At 39.5% G+C, this 19,409-nt stretch overlaps 1 pseudogene; it reads left to right on the forward strand.

Annotated features, from left to right (window-relative positions):
- Positions 1-2,823: 2,823 nt before the first annotated feature.
- On the forward strand, positions 2,824-18,578 carry LOC133068828 (ADP-ribosylation factor 1-like; annotated as a pseudogene).
- The last annotated feature ends 831 nt before the right edge of the window (positions 18,579-19,409 follow it).

Raw genomic sequence — 19,409 nt, forward strand, 5'->3', positions numbered from 1 at the left:
AAATCAGAACTGAAGGTCTCTAGGGCTGGGCCTTGGGATATAAATATTCAAGTGGGGAGAAGTCTAAACCTGAGGCTAAGGCATGCATATATTTTAATTTCCAGGACTATCTTCATCAGCTGGGGCTGTTCGAACAAGGTACCACAGTCTGGGTGGCTCATAAACCACAGAAATTTACTTAAGCTCTGGAGGCTGGGAGTCGGAGATCAGGGTGCCGGCATGGTTCTGTTTTGGAGGGAGTGCTTTTCCAGGCTGCAGACTGCCAGTTTCTCGTATCCTCACAGGGAGGAGAGCAGAGAGGAGAAGCAAGCACTTAGGAGACTCTCATAAGGGCACTAACCCCATTCAGGAGAGTGGAGTCCCCGTGACCTCATCTAGTTCTAACCACTTTCCAAAGACCCCACCTCCTAATACCATTACATTGGAGGTAGGGCTTTAAGCTGAGTTTTGGAGAGACACAAAAAGTTCAGTCCATAAACAAAGACTGAGATGCTAACAGGTCACATGTGTTAGGTCTCCAGAACATTTTTCTCTACCTGAGAGAGCTGCCAAGCCTGACAATGGCAACCTTACCTTGAGAGACCTCAGGAAAGCCAGCAGTCCCTGCCTGAGACAGTGCTGGTGCTGATGGGGAAGAGAAGATTGGCATTGCTGCTTAACGTTGGGACAAGCCTGCTGCCACTCATGCTCCTGAGCTCTTTGTGGGATTAGATAAAGCTGTGCCTTTGCTTAACTTCTTTCTTCGCCCAATCCTGCATCTCTCTACTTTTTTTTTTTTTTTAATAGGCTCCTTTTGAGAGCACTTCCACAAAAAAAATCACTGTGTAAGATTCACCTTCTCAGACTTCTGGGAGATTTGAATAAGACATTTGCCAAGGTGCAAGTAGTGGGGTAAGGGAATGGAGTGTTCTGCTGGTCAGTGATATCACAACCTCCAAGCCTCTGTGTAGTTGTGGCTTCAACGTTATCTTAATTTTTATATATGGTAGATTACAAAAATGAGCACCACTTGCTCCCCTCACTTCAAGCAGTGGAATCTCTTTCTCTAATCTTTGAGTCTGTATTGGCCATGTGAGTTGTTTTTGGCTAATGGGATATTGGAGAAGGAAATGGCAACCCACTCCAGTATTCTTGCCTGAGAAATCCCATGGACAGAGGAGCCTGGTGGGCTACTGTCCATGTGGTTGCAAGAGTCGGACACAACTTAGTGACTATACTATCACCACCACCAACAGGATATCAGCAAACATGACACAAAGGCTAGAAAAGTATATGCACATTGAGCTTGCTATTTGGCTGTTCTTAGTTTCCTGGGTTATTATGTGAGTGAGCCTGGGCTATCCAGCTGAGTGATGAGATACATATGTCCTGGTTGTGCACATTTTCCCCAGAAGCAAAGCTTCCTAGCTAACCAGAATTATACTTTAGATACACTAGCAAGCCCATCTGAGATCATCAGAAGACTCAAACAACCCAAATTGCTGACCGACAAAATCATGAACTAAGTAAATGTTTTATTTTAAACCACAAAATTTTGTTTGTTTTATAGCAAATACTATCTGATATAGTATCATAAACTATGATGGCTCGTTCATTTATATGTTTGCTGTTTCAGCAAACAGAGATGTTTCAGGCTCAAACTGCAGTCCTGCAAATGCATATAGCATAGTATATCCATATAAAAATAAGGACATATATATATATATATATACATATATATATATGTTGCAAAAAAGTCTTTAATGACTTTCTTGAAAGTTAGGTGAATGTTGCAGGTATCTCTAATTTACATTCTGGGTAGGTGATTTATATACTATAATGAAGGAAAAGGTTCTTAACATTTATTGAGAGTCTCCTATGTGTTGCAAGTGTTCATATATGCTATCTGATTAATGCTCATAAGGAATGGTTAATGTGCTGAATCTATGTTTTACAAGAGAGGCAAAAAAAATCATCTCAGAGAAGGAATGTAACTTGCCCATGGTTAGTTGGTTAGCAGATGGGTTTGAAGATTAGTTTTCCTGGTTTCAAAGATGCTAAAATCAAGAAATTCCCTGGCGATCCAGTGGGAGTCCATGCTTTCACTGTTGGGGGCCCAGGTCTGATTCCTGGTGGGGAAATTTAGACACCACAGCCATGCACTGCAGCCAAAAAAAAAAAAAAAAAAAAAAAAAGGAATAAGTGTTGTTGTTTTTTTAATAAAAAGATATAACCAGGGAATTTTCTTTAACGGGTTATTGGGAAATCGAAAACCCAGGGCTTCTCATTGCAGAGTATCTTTCAAAATAGTATTACTGAATGAATCTTTGGACCCTATTTGCCACCCTTTCAATGTTGACCTCCATGGCTTATACAGACCACAGATTTGTAAGGAATTTTCAAGCAATTGTCATTTCCATGTTTCAATTTAGAACAGAAAATTTTACAATTTTCAGAGTAAAGGATAAACCTTTGAAATGTTCAAATAAACCCTTCCAGTCATCTAAAATATCTCTTCAAGCATAATATATATTTCACATTCAATACAAATGTTTATTGCGTTTCCCTGCTGGCTCGAACAGTAAAGAATCCGCCTGCAATACAGGAGACCTCAGTTATATCCCTGGGTGGGAAAGATTCCCTGGAGAAGGCAATGGCCAACCACTCCAGTATTCTTACCTGGGAAATCCCATGGACAGGGGAACGTAGTGGGCTACAGTCCATGGGGTCACAAAAAGCGGGACACAACTGAGTAACTAACACTTTACTTTTACTTGTATGTGTCAGCCTTTGCCCTAGGCTCTGGAAAGGCAAGAAAGAGTAAGCATAGCGGGTGGGGCCAAGATGGCGGAGAAAGAGAATGCAGAGTTCCGTCTGCTCACAACGAGGGCCTCTCCTAGGCGCTGGCGGGTGAACTCGGACCCCTGGGGGGATGGCAGGAATCCCCGCAGGGCCAGGTAAGACAACAGAGGGAGGGCGGGAGAAAGGGAAAGTAGAGGCGGCACAAGGGGTTCCTGGGGAGGGGAGACGCTCCCGTGCTCCCAGGAGCCCACTCACCAGGAGGAGAATGGCCGGGATGGAGAGGGGCCTTCCGGGGGATAGGGGATTGGAGGGGAACTTGGCCAGCATCTCCCCAGTCCGCTGGGCTCCAGGGTCTAAGACCTACCTAAAAAGTGTTGGAGTTCTAATGGGGAGGTGGGGGTGCGCTGCATCTCACCGTAGGGGCAAGGGCGCTGACAGAGGAGGCAACAGGGAATCTTTTTATCTTTAAATATTTTTCTTTTTAAAATTATTTTATCTTATTTTTATTGTTTAGTTTTTAATTTGATTTTTATTTTTGAATATTTTTATAATAAAGTATTTGGAAAGTTAATATTAAATCAAAATTAATAAAACATAAACGGTTTTCCACTCCTCTGGTGTCTAAAGTTTATGTCTCTTTTAAACAGTGTCAATCCTCAAGCATCTTATCAGATAATTAAACCATGAATTGTCAATTCAGTTGAACAAATTTTGATTGTACATCAATTATATGCAGGATTTTGTGTTGATGCTTACTGTATTACTTTTCTTCCCCTCCAGTTTCTGATTGATTGAATCAGACAGTCATGTCATTGTTTTTACATTTGGTGCTTTCTGTTCTTTTTCGCAGAATGTTTATTATTGTCAATGGTATGAACTTAGAAACATTCTGTTTTATAGCTCTCTGTAGATCGTCTTTTTATCTATTGATAGTAGGGGTTTCTTATAGATAATGGAGATTTTACCTTCTCAAAACATGCAATTGATGAAGCAAAATACTTTGCAATGTGGTAAGATAATTATGTTTTAACAAAAGTAACTAGCCCCCTCAGGTGAAGTCCAGCAGAGACTAATTCAGTGCCATACTCTGAATGGCAGCAAGATCTCAGTTTGTAAAACTGATCTATTTTATATAGAAACAGAATAGGTGAATTTCTCCATCAAAGGGTAGTGTACTCAGGTAAAGTAGCCAGTCATAATTCTAAGCTTCACCTATTTGAAAATCTCAAAAGGAATAAGAGGATGAGGAACAGTTTTAGAATGTCTTTTATTCCCTGCTTACTCTGAAAAAAGAATGACCCATAATGGGATATATGAGATACTGCATTCACAGACCTTATAAGGTCTTTATTTGGGGTCAATGGTTAGAGCCAAAAGATTGATATCCCTAGGTATGATCAGGCCCTGAACTGTCTGAACTTCTAGAATTTGAGTACAATGTCAGGAAAGCCAACACAAATTAAACATATTAACTCTCCATAGAGGTAACTTTGTGTAGCCGACATAAGGAATAAGATTATGGAAGGTTTCAAAAGCTCATTAAAGACATGGGAGAATCTTTAAAATGTTTATTAAAAAAAAAAAAACAAAAAAACCCCTCATTTTCTGAAATCTCCACACCTGTTATTGGGCCTGTCAAAAAGCAGGAGCTCAGTAAACAAGAGCTAAACTGAATGTTATTTATCAACACTAATAATGACTAATGTAAGATAATTTATAAAACTATTAATGATGTTATGCCTCAAGTGGTAGCAGTATATAAGTATTGTGGTATATATACTCTAGGAGAATTAAATAATATACAAATAAAATTAAAGAATATATATATTTGATAACTTTATATATATTATATATGCATGAAGTATACATGTACACATACATATACTCTTTTAATTTTAATTTTCTTTAATATGTGTATAGTATAACTAAGAAAAAACAACTCTGAGAGATACAAGAATTTCTGTCCCTAGGAAAGGTGACTATAGAGTAAAATAGGAAAAAATATACAGTACACCACAGTCTAATGAAATGTTTTTACTGTTTCACCTGTCTGATTATTTACTCTATATGGAAACACTTTCCAACTTGAAAGGAATCAGGCACCAATACAAGTATCTTGGTCACTGAAAAAATAGCTTCCAGTGGAAACTGGAATTTTGTTTTGTAAATCAGTGTTTAGTCTTAATGTAGCCAGTAATAACTGTGTGACTTTGAGAAAATCAATTTACTTTTCTGAGTTTCAATATCTTCTCTTGTACAATAAAACATTGTTTTATTGGGGAAAGTTTCCCCAGTTGTCCCCCTCAGAATGAAAGTCCTAGAAATGTGCTCAATCTGCAAGAACAACTGGACAGCCACATTTACTGATCCACTCGTTTACTGACTTGCCATTGATTGTTCATTGAGTCCATGAGCATTTGTTAAAACTTACTCTATTTATTAAAAATATATTTTCACTTTAATTTTCTTTCTGACTTCAGAGTATGAAGTACTACTCCCTCTGACATGAGGAAGGGGAATGCTATTTCTCAGTCCTGCCTTTTTCTAGTTTCCTGAATGAAAGCCTTATTTAGAAATGTCAGATGAGTATCAGTAAAGACAGATTCCTAGACTGTCAAAAAGGTTGCTGTCCATACTGTGCAAGACTCTCTAAAGGACTGTGCTATCTCATGCCCTTATTCATCCAGGCCTCTCAATCTGGCTGCAGGACATGGCCTTTTGCAATGACACTGAGTCAATATTTCCTATAGCCACTCTTAACCTTCTTATTCTTTTTAAAAAATTTTTATTGAAGTATAGTTGACTTATAATGTGTTTAATTTCCAATGTAGAGCAAAGTGACTCAGTTATACGTATATATATATGTGTGTGTGTGTGTATTCTTTTTCATATTCTTCTCCATTATATTTATCCAAGGACACTGAATGTAGTTTCCTCTGTTATACAGTAAGACTTGTTGTTTATCCATCCTATATGTAATAGTTTGCCTCTGCTAATACCAAATCTCCTTCCCCTTGGCAACCACACGTCTGTTCTTTGTATTCTATAAGTCTTTTTTTTTCTATATATGTTTGTCTGTGTCATATTTTAGATTCCACATATGTAAGTGATATCATATTGTATTTGTCTTTCTCTTTCTGACTGACTTCACTTAATATAATAATGTTGAGGTCCATCCATCTGCAGCAACAAATGCAGTCATTTGTTGCTGCAGATGGCATTATTTTATTGTTTTTAATGGCTGAGTAGTATTTCATTATATATATGTACCACATCTTCTTTATCCATTCATCTGTTGATTTAGATTGTTTCCATGTTTTGGCTATAATAATAATGCTGCTATGAACACATGGGTAAGTATCTTTTGAATTATAGTTTTATCTGGGTGTATGCTTAGGAGTGGGATTGCTAGATCACTTGAAAACTTTATTTTTTATTTTATTTTATTTTATTTTTTTGCATTTTTTTTTTTTTTTTATTAGTTGGAGGCTAACTACTTCACAACATTGCAGTGGGTTTTGTCATACATTGATATGAATCAGCCATGGAGTTACACGTATTCCCCATCCCAATCCCCCCTCCCACCTCCCTCTCCACCCGATTCCTCTAGGTCTTCCCAGTGCACCAGGCTGGAGCACTTGTCTCATGCATCCCACCTGGGCTGGTGATCTGTTTCACCATAGATAGTATACATGCTGTTCTTTTGAAATATCCCACCCTCACATTCTCCCACAGAGTTCAAAAGTCTGTTCTGTATTTCTGTGTCTCTTTTTCTGTTTTGCATATAGGGTTATCATTACCATCTTTCTAAATTCCATATATATGTGTTAGTATGCTGTAATGTTCTTTATCTTTCTGGCTTACTTCACTCTGTAAAATGGGCTCCAGCTTCATCCATCTCATTAGGACTGGTTCAAATGAATTCTTTTTAATGGCTGAGTAATATTCCATGGTGTATATGTACCACAGCTTCCTTATCCATTCATCTGCTGATGGCCATCTAGGTTGCTTCCATGTCCTGGCTATTATAAACAGTGCTGCGATGAACATTGGGGTGCACGTGTCTCTTTCAGATCTGGTTTCCTCAGTGTGTATGCCCAGAAGTGGGATTGCTGGGTCATATGGCAGTTCTATTTCCAGTTTTTTAAGAAATCTCCACACTGTTTTCCATAGCGGCTGTACTAGTTTGCATTCCCACCAACAGTGTAAGAGGGTTCCCTTTTCTCCACACCCTCTCCAGCATTTATTGTTTGTAGACTTTTGGATAGCAGCCATCCTGACTGGCGTATAATGGTACCTCATTGTGGTTTTGATTTGCATTTCTCTGATAATGAGTGATGTTGAGCATCTTTTCATGTGTTTGTTAGCCATCTGTATGTCTTCTTTGGAGAAATGTCTGTTTAGTTCTTTGGCCCATTTTTTGATTGGGTCATTTATTTTTCTGGAATTGAGCTGCAGGAGTTGCTTGTATATTTTTGAGATTAATCCTTTGTCTGTTTCTTCATTTGCTATTATTTTCTCCCAATCTGAGGGTTGTCTTTTCACCTTACTTATAGTTTCCTTTGTAGTGCAAAAGCTTTTAAGTTTCATTAGGTCCCATTTGTTTAGTTTTGCTTTTATTTCCAATATTCTGGGAGGTGGGTCATAGAGGATCTTGCTGTGATTTATGTCGGAGAGTGTTTTGCCTATGTTCTCCTCTAGGAGTTTTATAGTTTCTGGTCTTACATTTAGATCTTTAATCCATTTTGAGTTTATTTTTGTGTATGGTGTTAGAAAGTGTTCTAGTTTCATTCTTTTACAAGTGGTTGACCAGTTTTCCCAGCACCACTTGTTAAAGAGGTTGTCTTTTTTCCATTGTATATCCTTGCCTCCTTTGTCAAAGATAAGGTGTCCATAGGTTCGTGGATTTATCTCTGGGCTTTCTATTCTGTTCCATTGATCTATATTTCTGTCTTTGTGCCAGTACCATACTGTCTTGATGACTGTGGCTTTGTAGTAGAGTCTGAAGTCAGGCAGGTTGATTCCTCCAGCTCCATTCTTCTTTCTCAAGATTACTTTGGCTATTCGAGGTTTTTTGTATTTCCATACAAATTGTGAAATTCTTTGGTCTAGTTCTGTGAAAAATACCGTTGGTAGCTTGATAGGGATTGGATTGAATCCATAGATTGCTTTGGGTTGAATAGCCATTTTGACAATATTGATTCTTCCAATCCATGAACACGGTATGTTTCTCCATCTGTTTGTGTCCTCTTTGATTTCTTTCATCAGTGTTTTATAGTTTTCTATGTATAGGTCTTTTGTTTCTTTAGGTAGATATACTCCTAAGTATTTTATTCTTTTTGTTGCAATGGTGAATGGTATTGTTTCCTTAATTTCTCTGTCTGTTTTTTCATTGTTAGTATATAGGAATGCAAGGGATTTCTGTGTGTTAATTTTATATCCTGCAACTTTACTATATTCATTGATTAGCTCTAGTAATTTTCTGGTAGAGTCTTTAGGGTTTTCTATGTAGAGGATCATGTCATCTGCAAACAGTGAGAGTTTCACTTCTTCTTTTCCTATCTGGATTCCTTTTACTTCTTTTTCTGCTCTGATTGCTGTGGCCAGAACTTCCAACACTATGTTGAATAGTAGTGGTGAGAGTGGGCACCCTCGTCTTGTTCCTGATTTCAGGGGAAATGCTTTCAATTTTTCACAATTGAGGGTGATGCTTGCTGTGGGTTTGTCATATATAGCTTTTATTATGTTGAGGTATGTTCCTTCTATTCCTGCTTTTTGGAGAGTTTTAATCATAAATGAGTGTTGAATTTTGTCAAAGGCTTTCTCTGCATCTATTGAGATAATCATATGGTTTTTATCTTTCAATCTGTTAATGTGGTGTATTACATTGATTGATTTGCTGATATTAAAGAATCCTTGCATTCCTGGGATAAAGCCCACTTGGTCATGGTGTATGATTTTTTTAATATGTTGTTGGATTCTGTTTGCTAGAATCTTGTTAAGGATTTTTGCATCTATGTTCATCAGTGATATTGGCCTGTAGTTTTCTTTTTTTGTGGCATCTTTGTCTGGTTTTGGAATTAGGGTGATGGTGGCCTCATGGAATGAGTTTGGAAGCTTACCTTCATCTGCAATTTTCTGGAAGAGTTTGAGTAAGATAGGTGGTAGCTCTTCTCTAAATTTTTGGTAGAATTCAGCTGTGAAGCCATCTGGTCCTGGGCTTTTGTTTGCTGGAAGATTTTTGATTACAGGTTCGATTTCCTTGCTTGTGATGGGTCTGTTAAGATCTTCTATTTCTTCCTGGTTCAGTTTTGGAAGGTTATACTTTTCTAAGAATTTGTCCATTTCATCCAAGTTGTCCATTTTATTGGCATAGAGCTGCTGGTAGTAGTCTCTTATGATCCTTTGTATTTCAGTGTTGTCTGTTGTGATCTCTCCATTTTCATTTCTAATTTTGTTAATTTGGTTCTTCTCTCTTTGTTTCTTAATGAGTCTTGCTAATGGTTTGTCAATTTTGTTTATTTTTTCAAAAAACCAGCTTTTAGCTTTGTTGATTTTTGCTATGGTCTCTTTAGTTTCTTTTGCATTTATTTCTGCCCTGATTTTTAAGATTTCTTTCCTTCTGCTAACCCTGGGGTTCTTCATTTCTTCCTTCTCTAATTGCTTTACGTGTAGAGTTAGGTTATTTATTTGTTTTTTTTCTTGTTTCTTGATGTAAGCCTGTAATGCTATGAACCTTCCCCTTAGCACTGCTTTTACAGTGTCCCATAGGTTTTGGGTTGTTGTGTTTTCATTTTCATTCATTTCTATACATATTTTGATTTCTTTTTTGATTTCTTCTATGATTTGTTGGTTATTCAGAAGCATGTTATTTAGCCTCCATATGTTTGAAGTTTTAACAATTTTTTTCCTGTAATTGAGATCTAATCTTACTGCACTGTGGTCAGAAAAGAAGACTGGAATGACTTCAATTTTTTTGAATTTTCGAAGACCAGATTTATGGCCCAGGATGTGATCTATTCTGGAGAATGTTCCGTGTGCACTTGAGAAAAAGGTGAAGTTGATTGTTTTGGGGTGAAATGTCCTATAGATATCAATTAGGTCTAGGTGGTCCATTGTGTCATTTAAGGTTTGTGTTTCCTTGTTAATTTTCTGTTTAGTTGATCTATCCATAGTTGTGAGTGGGGTATTAAAGTCTCCCACTATTATTGTGTTACTATTAATTTCCTCTTTCATACTCGTTAGTGTTTGCCGTACATATTGCGGTGCTCCTATGTTGGGTGCATATATATTTATAATTGTTATATCTTCTTCGTCGATTGATCCTTTGATCATTATGTAGTGTCCTTCTTTGTCTCTTTTCACATCCTTTATTTGAAAGTCTATTTTATCTGATATGAGTATTGCGACTCCTGCTTTCTTTTGGTCTCCGTTTGCGTGAAATATTTTTTTCCAGCCCTTCACTTTTAGTCTGTATGTGTCTCTTGCTTTGAGGTGGGTCTCTTGTAGACAGCATACATAGGGGTCTTGTTTTTGTATCCATTCAGCCAATCTTTGTCTTTTGGTTGGGGCATTCAACCCATTTACATTTAGGGTAATTATTGATAGGTGTGGTCCCGTTGCCATTTACTTTGTTGTTTTGGGTTCACGTTTATACAACCTTTCTGCATTTCCTGTCTAGAGAAGATCCTTTAGCATTTGTTGAAGAGCTGGTTTGGTGGTGCTGAATTCTCTCAGCTTTTGCTTATCTGTAAAGCTTTTGAATTCTCCTTCATATCTGAATGAGATCCTTGCTGGATACAGTAATCTAGGTTGTAGGTTATTCTCTTTCATTACTTTCAGTACGTCCTGCCATTCCCTTCTGGCCTGGAGGGTTTCTATTGATAGATCAGCTGTTATCCTTATGGGAATCCCTTTGTGTGTTATTGGTTGTTTTTCCCTTGCTGCTTTTAATATTTGTTCTTTGTGTTTGATCTTTGTTAATTTGATTAATATGTGTCTTGGGGTGTTTCGCCTTGGGTTTATCCTGTTTGGGACTCTCTGGGTTTCTTGGACTTGGGTGGCTATTTCCTTCCCCATTTTAGGGAAGTTTTCAGCTATTATCTCTTCGAGTATTTTCTCATCGCCTTTCTTTTTGTCTTCTTCTTCTGGAACTCCTATGATTTGAATGTTGGGGCGTTTCACAGTGTCCCAGAGGTCCCTGAGGTTGTCCTCATTTCTTTTGATCCTTTTTTCTTTTTTCCTCTCTGCTTCATTTATTTCCACCATTTTATCTTCTACCTCACTTATCCTATCTTCTGCCTCTGTTATTCTACTCTTGGTTCCCTCCAAAGTGTTTTTGATCTCATTCATTGCATTATTCATTTTTAATTGACTCTTTTTTATTTCTTCTAGGTCTTTATTAAACATTTCTTGTATCTTTTCAATCTTTGTTTCCAGGCTATTTATCTGTAACTCCATTTTGTTTTCAAGATTTTGGATCATTTTTATTATCATTATTCTAAATTCTTTTTCAGGTAGATTCCCTATCTCCTCCTCTTTTGTTTGACTTGGTGGGCATTTTTCATGTTCCTTTACCTGTTGGGTATTGCTTTGCCTTTTCATCTTGTTTAGATTGCTGTATCTGGAGTGGGCTTTCTGTATTCTGGAGGTCTGTGGTTCCTTTTTATTGTGGAGGATAAACCCAGTGGGTGGGGTTAGACGATTGGCTTGTCAAGGTTTCCTGGTTAGGGAAGCTTGCGTCAGTGTTCTGGTGCGTGGAACTTGATTTCTTCTCTTTGGAGAGCAATGGAGTGCCCAGTAATGAGTTTTGAGATGGGTCTATGTGTTAGGTGTGACCTTGGGCAGCTTGTATGTTGATGTTCAGGGCTATGTTCCTGCGTTGCTGGAGAATTTGCGTGGTATGTCTTGCTCTAAAACTTATTGGCTCTTGGGTGGTGGTTGGTTTCAGTGTAGGTATGAAGGCTTTTGGACAGTCACTTATTACTTAAAGTTCCATGTAGTCAGGAGTTTTCTGGTGTTCTCAGGTTTTGGGCTTAAGTCTCCTGCCTCTGGATTTCAGTTTTAGTCTTCCTGTAGTCTCAGGACTTCTCCAACTATACAGCCCTGATAAGAAAACTTCTAGGTTAATGGCTAAAAGATTCTCCCCCGTTAGGGACACCAGAGAGTTTCACAGAGTTACATGAAGAAGAGGAGAGGGAGGAGGGAGATAGAGATGAGCAGGAGGAGAAAAAGGGGGACTCAAGAGGAGAGAGACAGATCTACGCAGCTGTCTGTTCCCAGAGTGTTCTCCGTAGCCCAGTCACCTACAAAGATTCACAGAATTGGATTGGGAAGAGAAGGGGAAAGGAGGAAATAGAGGTGTTCTGAGGTAGAAAACAGAGAGTCAAGATTGGGAGAGAATAATCCTTGGTTTAAAAATAGGGCTTCTCTTCTTTTTTTTTTTTGTAAGGTTATAGTGTATTGAAAATGAAAATTAAGGAGTAGTAGAGGAGTACTAGAGGACTTTAAAAGAAATAAGAGAAAAAGAAAAATAGAAAATAGAAGAGAAAAAGGAAAGAAAAAAAAAAGAAGAAGAAAGAAAAAAAAAAGAAAGAAAAAGAAGAAAAAAAAAGAACGAAAAAAAAGTTTTGTTTTTTTCCCCTAATTAAAAAAATCGTAAAAATCTATGGAAATGAAAGTCAAGGAGTAATGGAGTAATAGGGGATTTTAAAGGAAAATAAAAGAGAAAAAAGAAAAAATAAAAAAAGAAAAAAGAAAAAAAAAAAGAGAGAAAAAAGTAAAATTATATTTAGGAGTTTCTCTGGAGCTGTTGCGGTCAGTGTGGGTTTGGCTCAGTTTCAGATAGCTCCTCGTTCCAGCTTACGCTTCTCGATATCTACAGGCCCCTTCCGGTGTAGTCGGTGTTTTCTAGAGGGATTTTAATCTGTTGCACCAGTCCCTTCTGAAGCGGTTCCCTTTGTTTATTTGGCTTCTGTTTGCCTGTCTCTTCAGAGCCTCATTTCCGCCCTGACACAGGCGGGCGAAGGTGGACTCTTATTCAGGTAGCTAGTTCCGTCGCTCCGCGGGGAGGGGCTGGTGCTTCAGGGAGAGGCTGGCGCTGCGGGGCGGGGCTTGCGCCGCGGGGACGGGCTGGCGCTGCCGGGAGGGGCCAACGCTGCCCTCTCCGTCTGCGCTGCTCAGGCTCCCGGCTGTTTATATGGAGCGCGCCCCGCGCTGCGCGAGGTTCCAGCCCTCGGGTGTTCCACAAAAGAGCGGAACGAAAAGCTGCGCCTGCTCTCTGTGCCTTCCCCGTCAGAGCGGTCCAGGCAGCCAGGGGCTCGGTGGGCGCACTCTCCCCAGGTGTGGTGCGCCCCCTCCCTTCCGTGGACCCAGTCTCAGTTTCCGCTGGCGCCAGTCGGGTGCGCGCGCCCTCTGCCCTCCGCGTCCCCAGCCCCAGTCCCCGCCCGCGCCGGTCAGGTGCCTGCGCCCTGTGTCTCGCCGCGACCTTCCCCTCCCCCCTGCCTCCTGCCTCCGGCGGAGCTGGGCCGGTCCGTAGCCTGCGAGCTCTTCTCTGGACTTTCTCGGTCTCTTTGTTCTGCGAACGGCCGGCGGTGTGTTCGGGCCGGTTAATTTACTCTCTCTCTTTTGGTCTCCCACAGTTCAAGTTGGCAACTCACAGAAGCTCCCTCCGATTGTCCTCAGGGCACTCAGGCCCGGACCCTACCCCAAGCAATGCCGCCTAAGACTTACCGGGACGGATCTCCGTCCTTAGCTCTTTTGTCTCACTTTTTATCTTTTATATTTTGTCCTACCTCCTTTCGAAGACAATGGGCTGCTTTTCTGGGCGCCTGATGACCTCAGCTAGCGATCAGAAGTTGTTTTGCGAAGTTTGCTCTGCGTTCAGTTATTCTTTTGATGAATTTGTAGGAGAGAAAGTGGTCTCCCCGTCCTACTCCTCCGCCATCTTGGCTCCTCCCCGAAAACTTTATTTTTATTTTTAGTTTTTTATGAGCTTTCATACTGTTTTCAATACAGGCTGCACCAACTTACATTACCACCAAGAGTGTAGGAGGGTTTCCTTTTCTCCACACCCTCTCCAGTATTTGTTGTTTGTAGATTTTTTAATGATGGCTATTGGATGGCATCACCGACTTGATGGGCATGAGTTTGAGTAGACTCCGGGAGTTTGTGATGGACAGGGAGGCCTGGCTTGCTGTGATTCCTGGGGTCGCAAAGAGTCAGACACGACTGAGCGACTGAACTGAACTGAACTGAACTGATTCTGACCTGTGTGAGGTGATACCTCATTGTAGTTTTGATTTGTATTTCTCTATTATTTAGTGATGATGAGCGTCTATTCATTTACCTATTGGCTCTATGTATGTCCTCTTTGGAGAAATGTCTATTAAGCCTTATTTTGACCCCTTTACCTCTCCGACCCTTTGACTTAGTACTTGGTCAGTGACAGTACTGCTTTGATAATATGTTTGGTCAGGTTGCTTTGGCTCTGCATGGCCAGCACTTTCATTCACCATTTAGGTCACCAATTTCTTCTTCCACAGTCATGAGTAAGATGCACTCTTGTCTATCCTCATTCTCAGTGTCCCCATTGACAAGGCCTTCCGTTGAAGAAGGACTAGAAAAGATCTGATAACTGCCTTTTCACCTTTCTTCCAATTTCCTGCACAGTTTCTTATGATGAGTTTCTGTGGACACACTGTAGATCTCTGCAGGTGCCTTAGATTTTTCCTTTTGCCCCCTGCCATGTGGAGTCTACTGAGAAGTTGGAAAAAAATGGAGAAACTCACATTTATCATGTGCCTACTATACCAGGAACTGATCTAGTTGCTCACTTAATGTCTTCATCACAGTCATTTCACAAAGGGGATAACTAAAGTTCACAGAAATTTACTTTTCCATAGCTGGTAAATGACTGAATTATGATTTGATCCCTGTGCCTATTTCTTTCCATTCCCTCTCAGTGTCTCAGTTGAACATCTGTTTAAGGACATATGGCCTAATGTTTACAGAATCAGATATAATGAAGTTTGAGTTTCACATTATTTTCCAATACCAGTTAATAAATGATAATGAATACTGAACATATTCTTCCCTTTATTCCAAAAATACTTACTGGATAATTCTATGTCAGGCAGTGTTCTAAGCAGTTGGGATATATCAATGAAATAAAATGATGAAAGTCCTTGTACAGTTTACATCCTAGTGGGTCAGGGGTAGAAAATAAGCAATAAGTACAATAATAAATAAGAAATTTTATAGTATATTCAAACATGTAAATAAACTGGAGAAAAGAAATAGAGCAAGATAAGGGGAATCACATGGTATGTGGTTTGGAGGGAGGTTCACATTTTCAAACAGTGGCGATTGAGGGTATGACATTTGAGCTAAGACTTGAAGGAGTCAAGAGAGCAACTGGATGGTAGAAGAATTTCCAAAGACACTTATGTGACTGAAGCAGAGTGAGCAATATTGGAGTTGGGGGAAGGGAAGGAGAGGAATACAAGATGGTACTCAAAGTATTTGGAAGGGCTTTTTGTTTATGTTTTTTGAAATAGGGACCCATTGAAGTGTTTGAATATAAAAGTGATTGATTTAAGCTTAAAAGAGAGCTCGGTTGAAAATAGACTGAGATAGCTTAAATGTCTAATTTATCATTGTGCATTTACCATAGTTTATATAGGTTAAGACTGGATCTTACGTAACAAGATCAAAATCATGGCAAATCTTCATTTCATTAGACTAAGATAAGCCACTGAGAAGAGCTGGCTGCAAGTCAAGCCTACAGTGTTAACAGTAATAAAGTGTAACAGCCATGGGGTCAAGAAAAGAAAAGCATGGTCTGTGATTTAAGAATCTCAATTTATAACATCAGGCTTATTTCCAAGTTTGATCTCTTTGATGTGCATCTTCCTTTTCTCCATTTTGTAAAAAGATGTCAGTTTCAGAAATTGAATTTTCCCTGAAAGATCTTATTCTCAGGTATACATAAAACTTTAAATTTCAAAAGTAAGTGACAAAAAACCACAAGACTTTGGGCACAATTCATTTTTTTTTTTTTTTCCAAATTTTTTGAATATATGCCAGTAGCTACACGAAATTCTTTTAATACCTCTTAATTGATTCTTTCATATTCTCTGTTTTTCTTCCTTTTTTGCCTAGTTCCCTTAAAGAATCCAGGACAAGATGAATAGAAGAGCTTTCCAAATAAATGTGAGAATATGCTCTGTCATCCTCCTTTGTTTTTATGACTTCTCTCTTCCCCAATTTAGAATTTAGAATGTGAGAGAGGAGATATTCCTACTCTCAAATAACCATTTGTATTTTTTCATACTCCTTTCCCTCTCATCTGAAGCTTCAGTTGTATTTATATGTATTAAATATAAATTAAAAACACATTTGCAAAGGACCATTTAAATTCAAAGCACCAGTAACGCTCCCAGACTTCAGACAGTACTACAAAGCTACAGTAATCAAAACAGTGTGGTACTGGCACAAAAACAGACATATGGAAAACTGGCAAAGAATAATCTAGAAATAAGCACACATACCTGTGGTCAATTATTCTTTGACAAAGAAAGCAAGCATATACAGTGGGAGAAAGTTTCTAGCACATGGTATTGGGAAAGTTGGACAGCTACATCAGTGAAGTTGGAACATACCCTCACACCATACACAAAAATAAACTAAACATGGCTTAAAGATTTAAACATAAGTCGCCATAAAACTCCTAGAAGAGAACATAGGCAAAGCATTCTCTTGACATAAATCATACCAATGTTTTCTTAGGTCAGTCTCCCAAAGCAATAAGAATAATAACAAACAAATGTGACTTAATTAAATTTACAAACTTTAACATAGCAAAGAAAACCATAAGCAAGATGGAAAGACAACCGTCAGAATGAGAGAAAATATTTGCAAATGAGGAAACCAACAAGGTCTTAATTTCCAAGATATACAAAGAGCTCATGTAGCTCAACAACAAAATCAAGCAATCCGATCAAAAAATGGGCAGAAGTCTTAAACAGACATGTCTCCAAAGGAGACATACAAATGGCCAATAAGCATTTAAAAAGATGCTAATTATTAGAGAGATACAGATCAGAACTACAATGAAGTACCACTTCACACAGGTCAGAATAGCCACTATTAAAAAGTCTACAAATAATAAATGCTGAAGAGGGTGTGGAGAAAAGGGAACCGTTCTACACTGTTGATGGGAATGTTGGTGAAGGCAGTATGGAAAACAGTATGGAGGTTCCTCAGAAAACTAAAGATCCACTTACAATAAGATCCAGCAATTCATTCCAGACAAAGCTGTAATTGAAAAAGTTATATGCATCCCAGTGTTCATAGCAGCACTGTTTACAATAACCAAGACATGGAAACAACCTAAATGTCCATTGAAAGACAAATAGATGAAGATGTGGTGCATATATACAATAGAATATTAGTCATAAAAAGAATGAAATAATGCCATTTGCAGCAACATGGATGCAACTGTAGATGATCATACTAAGTGAAGTAAGTCAGAAAGAGAAAGATGTGCCGTATGGTATCACTTACATATAGAATCTAAAATATGACACAAATGAACCTGTCTATGATGTAGAAACAGATTTACAGACATAGAGAACAGACCCGTGGTTGCCAAGGGAGAGAGGAGGGTGGTGGAGGGCTGGATTGGGACTTTGGGGTTAGTAGATGCAAACTATTTCATATAGAATGTATGGCAAAACCCACCACAATATTGTAAAGTAATTAGCCTCCAATTATAATAAATAAATTTTTTAAAAAAAGAGTGGATGGACAACAACGTCCTTCTGTATAGCACAGGGAACCATGTTCAATGTCCTGGGATAAACCATAATGGAAAAGAATATAAAAAAGAGAGAAAATTCAAAGCCCCAGGCTGGAAATTGAAATATGAACATGGGCTGACAAACCCTCTGAGCTCCAGCAGTGTGAAAGCTAGTGGCTTTCATTCCAGTGGAAACTTTGTTATGGGACCATTATTAAAGCATTTTCTAATATTTTGATTCTGCATAGCCATGCAGAATTAACTGATTATGACTGAGACCAAGAACTCTTCTGCCTGCACTAGTATTAAGGAGTGGGTCACACGAGATGTTAGAAATTCTTGCTAGCTACTTTATAGCCCAGTCACCTTACACTCTTGATGACCTTCCTTGCTTATTCTGGTCTTGTAAAATCATTATTGGAATCGTGTTGGAGTGAAACCAATGTCTGCCTCTGAGCAGCAGCTGTGCCAGGGGATATCTTTGCAAATCTCTTCAAGGGCCATTTTTGTCAAAAAAGAAATGTGCATTCTCATTGTGGGCCTAGATGCCGTGGGAAAGACCCTCACCCTGTACAAAGTGAAGCTGGGTGAAATCGTGATCGCTATAGGCTTCATCATGGAGATGATGGAATACAAGAACATCAGTTTCACTCTATGGGACATGGGTGGCCAGGACAAGATCTGGCACCTATGGTGCCACTACTTTCAGATCATATAAGGTCTCATCTTTGTGGTTGACTGCAATGACCATGTGTGAAAGAGGCCTGTGAGGTGCACATGAGGATGCTGGCAGAAGACGAACTCTGGGACTCCTTTTCTGCTCATGTTTGCTAATAGGACGTCCCCAATGCCAAGAATGCAGCCGAGATCACAGACAAGCTGGGTCTACACTCTGCGCCATGGGAACTGGTACATTCAGGCCAGCTGTGCCACCAGTGGGGACGGGCTCTATGAGGGACTGGACTGGCTGTCCAGTCAGCTCTGGAACCGGAAATGAGCTGTACTCTTGGCTCCTTCCCTCTCCCCCCTTCTTCCTATCCCTGTGGAGTGAGTGCCAGAAGCTCTCTGCACGATGTCACCGTGTGCTTCACCATGCTATAAATGTGCAGATGCAGCCTGCAACTGGATTTTTATTTAATGTGAACAGTTTTTGTTTCCAATGAGGCAGTTTCTGGTATTCTTATACAATATTACTCATTTTTTTTTTTTAATTGTAAAGAGAAAATCAACCCACTGTTTAGTACCAAGAAGGGATTTTAGGCACACGGGTCATCCAGGAATGGCCGTGTCAGATGAACCTGTTGCTCCTCCCCCGGGCTTTAGATCTGTGTTGAGATCCATTTTGGTGGTTAGTGTTTAACCCAAATTCAGTGCATTTTAAAAAATAGTTAACAAATACAAGGTAAGGAGGATACTTGAACACACAGAAAGGAGAGATATACCTAGTGTAGGTTCTGCAGTAATGGCCTGAGGCCAGTCCACCGGTGGTCTGTTTCCTGTTGGGGAAATGAAACAGGGTAGAACCAGCCATGATCCACTCTGCAAGATCACAATAGGGTCACCATGTGACATGCTCTGTCTCGGGTCATTCCACTCCCCATAGTACTTTGCTGGTATTTGTGCTTACATGGCTGCCCAGAAGATGGGGTGGAGGCTGCAGCCATCACTCTCAGAACTTGGAGGAACCTCGGCCTTTCCTTGGATCAGCATGGACACTTCAGTTGGAATGCTCTGGTTGGAGCAGGAGCCCTGCAGTGCTCCAGGCAGGAGCACTAGCTCCTGCTCCAGGCTCTCTGGGGTCTCATCAACTAGGTGCGGATGGTCCTTC

This window comes from Dama dama, chromosome 14, assembly GCF_033118175.1.
Source record: "Dama dama isolate Ldn47 chromosome 14, ASM3311817v1, whole genome shotgun sequence".
Taxonomy (NCBI): domain Eukaryota; kingdom Metazoa; phylum Chordata; class Mammalia; order Artiodactyla; family Cervidae; genus Dama; species Dama dama.